The following is a 7,286-nucleotide window of genomic DNA, read 5'->3' as shown; positions in this document are numbered from 1 at the left end:
CACAGGGCCTGGCCCTGGGCTCTCAACTAGAGTTTGATGAATGAATAAATCAGTGATGAGAGTACAAAGGGGCGGCACAAGGACATAGGAAGAACATGAACTCGTGTATGTTTTCCAGCTCTAGCATTTATGGTGTGGCTTCAGGCACACACTAAGCCATTCTGAAATTCAGATTCTGAAAAAAAAAGGCAAACTTAATACTGCTTGACTTAGCTCACAGGGTTGTCATGAGGATCAAGTGAGAGAATGGTTAGAAAAGAGCTTGTTAAAGCATCAAATAATATGCAAAGGGAAACTATTATTACATTACAATTTCGGCTAGAGTCGGAGGAAACACAGAGCCTGCTAGGATAGTCAGTGTGATCTTGGGCAAGTCACTTCTCGTCTCTGAACCTCAGACTTCCCATCAACAGAACAATAGTTTCAGACTCAAATCTCTCAAATCTCTTCCAGTGCTTACTTCCCAGGATTCGAGTTTCTGATCCAAGGCTCTGTGTGTCCCCAGGGAGACCTGCGTATTAGCTGTCAAGCCGCCACCCTGATCCCAGCTTTCCGTTCAGCCTCGTTACCAGCCTTCCGCTTTCATCTACTAATAAAGATCGAGAGCTCAGATTTAAATTCAGTTCTTTCCTTCCTTCCATCACATGTTACACGAGTTTTGATCAACCAACCTAGGTGGTTCATTTTTTTTTTTTTTAACATAAAATTGGGGAAAATATAATTAAGGAGCCAATTGGATCTCATTATGAAAATAAAAAAGCCTTAATTATCCCTAAGGCTGGCTCTGGAACACACTCATCAAAGGGCGCAGCAGCCTCAGATCAAAGCCTGGAGTCGGGTGCCGTGGCCAACTCCTTGCTTGTTTCCAGAACAGTTGTGTTCAAAGAGACAAAAGCTTCGAATCCACAGCCTGAAAAAACTCTGGAATCCTCCAGCCTGGTTCCCTGGGGCTCCCCAGTCACCTCTCAGGGAACAAAAAGTAAACTTCATCAGGGAAGATCCTCCTGGGAACTGGGTTTTCTCTCCACCCTGAAAAAGGTTTGGGCTTAGGGGATTTGAGGTGGGCAATCCGAATTCAAGCAGGCGTTTGCCCTGGGGATTCTGAAATTGGGTCTCTAAACCACGAATACTCAGATGAAAAACAAACCAAGTGTAGAAATGCAAATAATTCATTCTGACAAATGGTGTGACAGCCTGTGAAACTCCAAGCTACAGCTATTCATGGCTATTGTATTATATGTGATAATGGCAACTACTTCCTGCTCACAAATCCTCAGTGACTCCCATTGCTAATAGAAGGAAGTCCAGACCCTTCGTTCTGGCATTGGAAGGCCAGTCACAGTTTTCCCACTGCAGATCTTCCCATCTTTATTTTCCACTGCCCTGTGTTCCAGATAAATCATTCACTTCACATTCTCTACCTACTTCCCATGCTTTCAGAAACCCCTGTTTATTATTCTCATTTGCTTTTCCTATGAAACCACTTCCTTCCATCTTCCTCTTTTCCATCAGTCAAAATCTTCCCTGTCCACCACCAACTCTGTTTGTGATTCTCTTATGGAGTTCATTCATTTCTTCTGCACACTTTGGGACGGAAGAATTCTGTTATGGACAAGGTTTCTTTCAAGGGCCTTTGGACACAAAGATAAGTGAGAATTTTCTTCATACTCTAGTGCAGCAGACATGCGTTCAAATAGTTATGTTATAGTATCAAAAAGCACTATAGCCAGTGCTGTCTGGAAGTACAATGTGAGCCACGGATGTAATTTAAAATTTTCTAGTAGCCACATTTTAAAAAGAAACGAATAAAATGAATTTCATAATAAATTTTATTTAACTCGGTAAATCCAAAATATTTCAACCTGTGCCACGAGACACATTTCAACTACACAAGGGCCACCATGTGGCTAGTGGCTACCATCCTGGCTGGCACAGATATAGACAAAGCATATAGAACTGTGAAGAGACCATAGGGAAGGGAGTAATACACCTAGCCCAGGAAGTCACAAAGGCTTCACAGGGCTTTGATGGATGAGTGGGGCTTATCTGGTGGAGAAAGAAAGAAGTGCTTTTCAGACAAAGGAGAAAACTTGTGGAAAAGCATAGAGGAATAAAGAGTATAGTGTGTCCATAAAAGTATACGATGCTATAAGGTAGAGCACATGGTAAGAAAGGGCTAAAAATGAGCTTGGAAAGGAGGCCTCAGGTCGAATGTGACAGAAATAAGGAGCAGTGGAGGTGTTTAACCAAGGGAATCACATAATCCACTCTGTGATTTACGAAGATGATCTGGCAACTGGGTGGTGGATGGGCTGGGGGTAATGTAAGAAGGACTCCAGGGGGCCTGCTGGGAGGCTGTGATAGAAACTGTAGGTGCTTACCCATACCCTGCCTTGGCACACGGACCAGCTACATTTCTCAGCCTCCCTCGCATCCGATGCTTCCTGTCAGAAGTCGAGGAAAGAGGGTTTGAGAAGGCCAGAGCATTCTTAACAGCTTTGGCCCAGACCTGATACATTCTCATCCACTCATATTTTGTTGAATTGATGAGCAGCCATAGAACTGGAGACTAGGGTTTTAAAACTTTAAATAAATGGTAAAGTAAGAAAAGGATACAGAAAAGGAGTCAGGGACCTTTGAGGACGGTAGAGCTATTTGATGTAGCGAGGCTGATCAACCATGATGAGAACGCCAACCTCCTCCCACCTGCCAACCCATACAGACAGCAACAAACGAGAGAAATGCGTTCGAGCAAGGGAACCTTGAGATGTGGAGGGTTAAAAACTAGCTGGTCCTGATTCACGGGAGCCTATTGCTCCAATTTTACCCCACTATTTATTTATGGTTATTTATGGACACTTATGTGGATTTGCCATATTGCCTCTCTTAAATTGTAGGGTTTTAGAAGACAAAGGACTGTGAGTTGCATTTGACTTTCTATCTCTCCCTTCCCCAAACACAAGTCTTTACCTTTTAGGTAGTCAGTGTTTATTTCAATAATTGATTATTTTATTCAATAAATCCCCTCATGTCCATCTCAAAATACTCTCATAATATGATCACTTTTCACCTCTGCCAAATCCTTGAGCCAAGCCAACGTCGCCTCTCGCCTAGATTATTTCTATAGCCTCCTAATTTGTCTCCCTGCTTCTGCCCTCCCTTCCCTATGGCCTATTTTCAACACAACAACTAGAGAGATTAAGCAGGTGTCACCCCTCTGCTTAAATTGTCAATGGCTCCCATATCCCTCAGAGTAAAAGCCATTGTTTTTACAACGGCTGACAATGCCAGACAGAACGAGATGTGATCTGCCCTCCTTGCCCTTATTACCTTTCTGACATTTCCTACTTGTTTATTCTCCTCCGTCTCTACTGGCATCTTGTTATTTTTCAAACATGCCAGGCACACTCCCTAGCACTTGCCCTTGCACTTGCTATTGCCTCTGCCTGAAATGCTCTTTGCCCAAATATCTGCATGGCTCACTCCCTGGCAGGCCACAGCTCTTTCTCGGATGTCACCTTCTCCACAGTCTTTCCCCAGTCACCTTATCTAAATTGCAACCCATTCGCTATACTGCTTTCTCCCTTCTCTACTTTATTTTTCTTCTTGGTACTTACCACTCTCTAACACACTAAACATGTTACTTAAGTATCTTGTTTCTTTCTCACCTAGTAGAATTTAATATCCAAGAGGCAAGATTTTTCTTTGTCATAGTCACTAGTGCTATGTCTGGTACATAGCAGGCAGTCGATAAATACTATTGGAATGAGTGACTAGAGATAGGGAGGCATGAGGGGCCAAGAGAGCCACATGAAAGGGCATCTAAGCCAGCTTGTGTGTCAGGGACATGGGGAAGGCTCAAGGCAGAGGAGATGCCTCACGGAGATGGAAAAGAAGAGTTTGACACGGCTAGGAAAAGAGGAAGTGGTAGGGAGGGTGTGGCAGTCAGAAGGGATGGCAAATTCAAAGACTAGGAGGAAAGAAACACCGAGACCTGTGACACTGCACACAGTTAGGTTTGCTGGAGTACAACATACAAGGCAGGGAGGGGTGAGAGGTGAGGCTGGAGAGGTAGGCAGGAGTTAGGTCACAGAGAGCTTTAGCCTGACAGGCCATGGGAGAGGCCTGGCTTGGTCTCAGCCATGGAAGGACCTTGTGGTCACTCTTGTGTCTGTGCAGAGAACAAATGGGAAGACAGAGCAGCGCCCAGAACCCTCGTTAAGGAGGTCGCCGTGGTAGGCCAGGCGCGAGACCAGGGTTGGGGCAGTGGAAATGAAAGGAGATGGAATTATTGAGAGAAAGGTAAAAGGCAAGATTTGACAATCGATTGGCTTGGGAGAAGATTGCCTCTGTGATCCTTCTCTGTAGTTTAGTTGCTGGTTTAACTGCTTGTCCTGCTGAGTGAGATTGCAAACACTGACACGGGAATGGGTTGATGGAGAAAGGTTATGATGTGGAACACTCAAGTGACGATAACCAGGATGTATTGTAACATATAAATCTGAAATTTGGGCCAGTGATCTTGGTTGGAGAAAGAGATTTGGTACTCAACAGCAGAAAGATTATAGAGGTACCCACGTGAGTCTAGTGCAGGGACAGTCACACAAGGCAGCCTCTGACAGCTGACACAGTAAGTGGCGAAGAGATTAGAATAATAGTTTAGAGGAACTGATGTCTCCTTGGGGACATAGCGCTGAGTATGATGCCCGAAGGGCAAAGGGAAGATGGAGAGTTAGAGCAAGAAAGCAAGAACTGGCAGAAAGGTCAAAAATCTGATATGTTAGCAATCTGGTGCAAAAAGTAAGTCAAGGAGGGTGGTCCAAGTCCAGGACCAAGAGCGGTAAATCAAGTGAAGCTCTAGAAAGGATGTGGTAGCCTGAAAGGACTGCCCGGAGGTGGATCACCGAGGTAACATAGGTTTTCATACTCTTTTCAGTCACGGAACCTCTGACAATTTCACTTTATAGACAACTAATAATGAAAACAATAAAAGGAGAGCTGCTCTGATGGAAATTGGTTTGGGCCGGAACCCAAGAGCTGGCTCCTAGCTTTCCCCTCTCCTCTGAAAGCCCCCGAAACACAGAGAGACTGAAAACTGCTCATATAGCGTAAAGAACACCAGGCTTCCTGCAGATAAAGGAAAGCAAAATGCCTGCAGCTGGAAGTCTTCGGACTGCCAGCTCCACTTCCACCTGGAACTACTTTGTGACGTAGGCAAGTTGCTTTCTCTCTTCTCTGGGCCATGAGATAAGGGGGCGGGACAAGATGATCTTGTCCACCCCTTTCTGCAGTAACATTTTGTGGAATGCAAAGGGCATAGAGACTGCTAAAGGTAGGTCAGCCAGTCCTGCTGGGCCACTCTCTCCTCCAACACCATTTATCCCTCTGCCCACCCTGCTCTCAAATGTTTAGAAAATGCTCTCCACTTGTAAAGCACTGCCCTTAACACCTTATTACCTCTAACAATAGCATTTTTACCAGCTCGGTTATATTTTTGTCTTCCCTGCCCAATGACTATATTTTCCAAGAAAACAAGCTCCTTCAAAATGTGCTGCCCTCTGCCAAGCAGGGGAGTGCCACATTATCTGTGGTGGGTGCCGGCATTTAGGAGGAAATGATTTCCTTTCATCTGTCCAAGTAAATCTTTCCCCAACACTTGTAAAGCTGATTGCTGCCAATTTCCAGCTGGAGAAACACAGCCATTAAGAGGGGGAAACATTAGTAGCTGGAAGATACTTACAACATTTAAAACGGGGGCTTTGCTTTTCCTTTTTTCTGCTTCAGGTTGTGTAATTTTTATTTTTTCGGTTTTCCACCAGCACTTCTATTTGGAAGGAGAGAGAGAAGTGAAATGCGTGTGTGTGTGTGTGTGTGTGTGTGTGTGTGTATTTAATATACACATCTATAATGTAAATGTTTAGATAATATAATACACATATATGTATAAAATGTGTAAATATAAACAAAGCACATATGTTTATGTCCTTAATGTATACATGCAAATATAGTAATCATATATAATATTGATGCAGCTTTTTTAAATGGGGAGAGAATGACAATAAAAGAGAAAGTGAATGGGTGGGTGGTTGAAGAGAGAGAGAGACAGAGGGAGAGAAATAGAGATTCTTTCCTTTGATTTGATTTCTCTTCATGGCTATCCAGACATGAAAGGAAGAAGGGCTAAGCTCCCACCCTGGCCTCTGTGCTGATTCTCCATATCATATGTGCCAGGCACTGCCACTTTTACCTCTTGCAACTCAGGCCTGGGAGAAGGGGAAAAAAAGAAATAAAATAAAACACTTCCTTCCAAAGAGTGTAGCCACGGGAATCTCAGGACTAAGAGCAAATAATGATTTCCTCCTCTGCTTTTTAAGTAAATACTGCTGCACAATGAGCTCTTGGGCAGGAAAGGGGCAAAATAATAGACTCTTTTTCTGGTCTTCCCAGCCCCCCCAGGGCCGCTGCTAACGGCATTAGGCACTCAATTTTCTTTTGTTATTTAAAAATGTGTTTGTGCATTCCTGGGGGGCGGGGGAGGAGGGGGCGAGTCCTGTTCTAGAATCACCGAGAGGACAGCTTAATTTGTATTTTTGCTTTATTAATGGAAAGCTACCTGTGGCCCCAGGGTTTATCTACCGGGGAGGCTTTTAACGCGTCTGTCCCGTGCCGTGAGGCTTGGGAAAAAGAAACCACTCTGAGGGGCAGAGCGCGTCCTGCGGGGAGGGGCAGCACATTCTGCGAAGACAGCTCCAGCCCGCAGGGAGGGAGGGATCCTGGCTCCCCGTGGGATCCCGGGCAAGCCCCGGGTCCGCCCCGGGTCCTCGCCAGGCCTCAGTTTCCTCCTTCAGGAAAAGAGGAGGATAATGCACTTCTAATCTATTTCAAAGGGCTAGTGGTGAGGTTATTTTAAACTCACGATAGCCTTGAAATATCATAGTGCCTCTGGAGAGTAAAAAGGCACAGTAATAAGAAAAATGTAAGGGGTTATTCTTAATAATGTTTTTATTCAATAGGGTATAATTAATCCTTTCTCATTCCCTATTCTGAAGGCAGTTCATCACTTCAGATAAAGCAAGACACAATCACAGAAGCATCTGGCTGGAGAGGACCTGAGAGCTCATCTCATTCAGACCCTCACTTTAAGACTGGATGACTCTGTGATGGATTCTGCTCTTTGTATTATGCATCTCTCACAAACATCTCTCATCATCAAAGGAAAAAAGTCTAGAGAGAAAACCTGGAGCCTCGAGCAAACATTTCTGAAAATATTTCATTATTTTTGTTAA

This window comes from Pteropus vampyrus, unplaced genomic scaffold (genome assembly GCF_000151845.1).
Source record: "Pteropus vampyrus isolate Shadow unplaced genomic scaffold, Pvam_2.0 Scaffold110, whole genome shotgun sequence".
Lineage (NCBI taxonomy): Eukaryota > Metazoa > Chordata > Mammalia > Chiroptera > Pteropodidae > Pteropus > Pteropus vampyrus.
The sequence above is the reverse complement of the archived record's forward strand: the minus strand, read 5'-3'. Positions refer to the sequence as shown.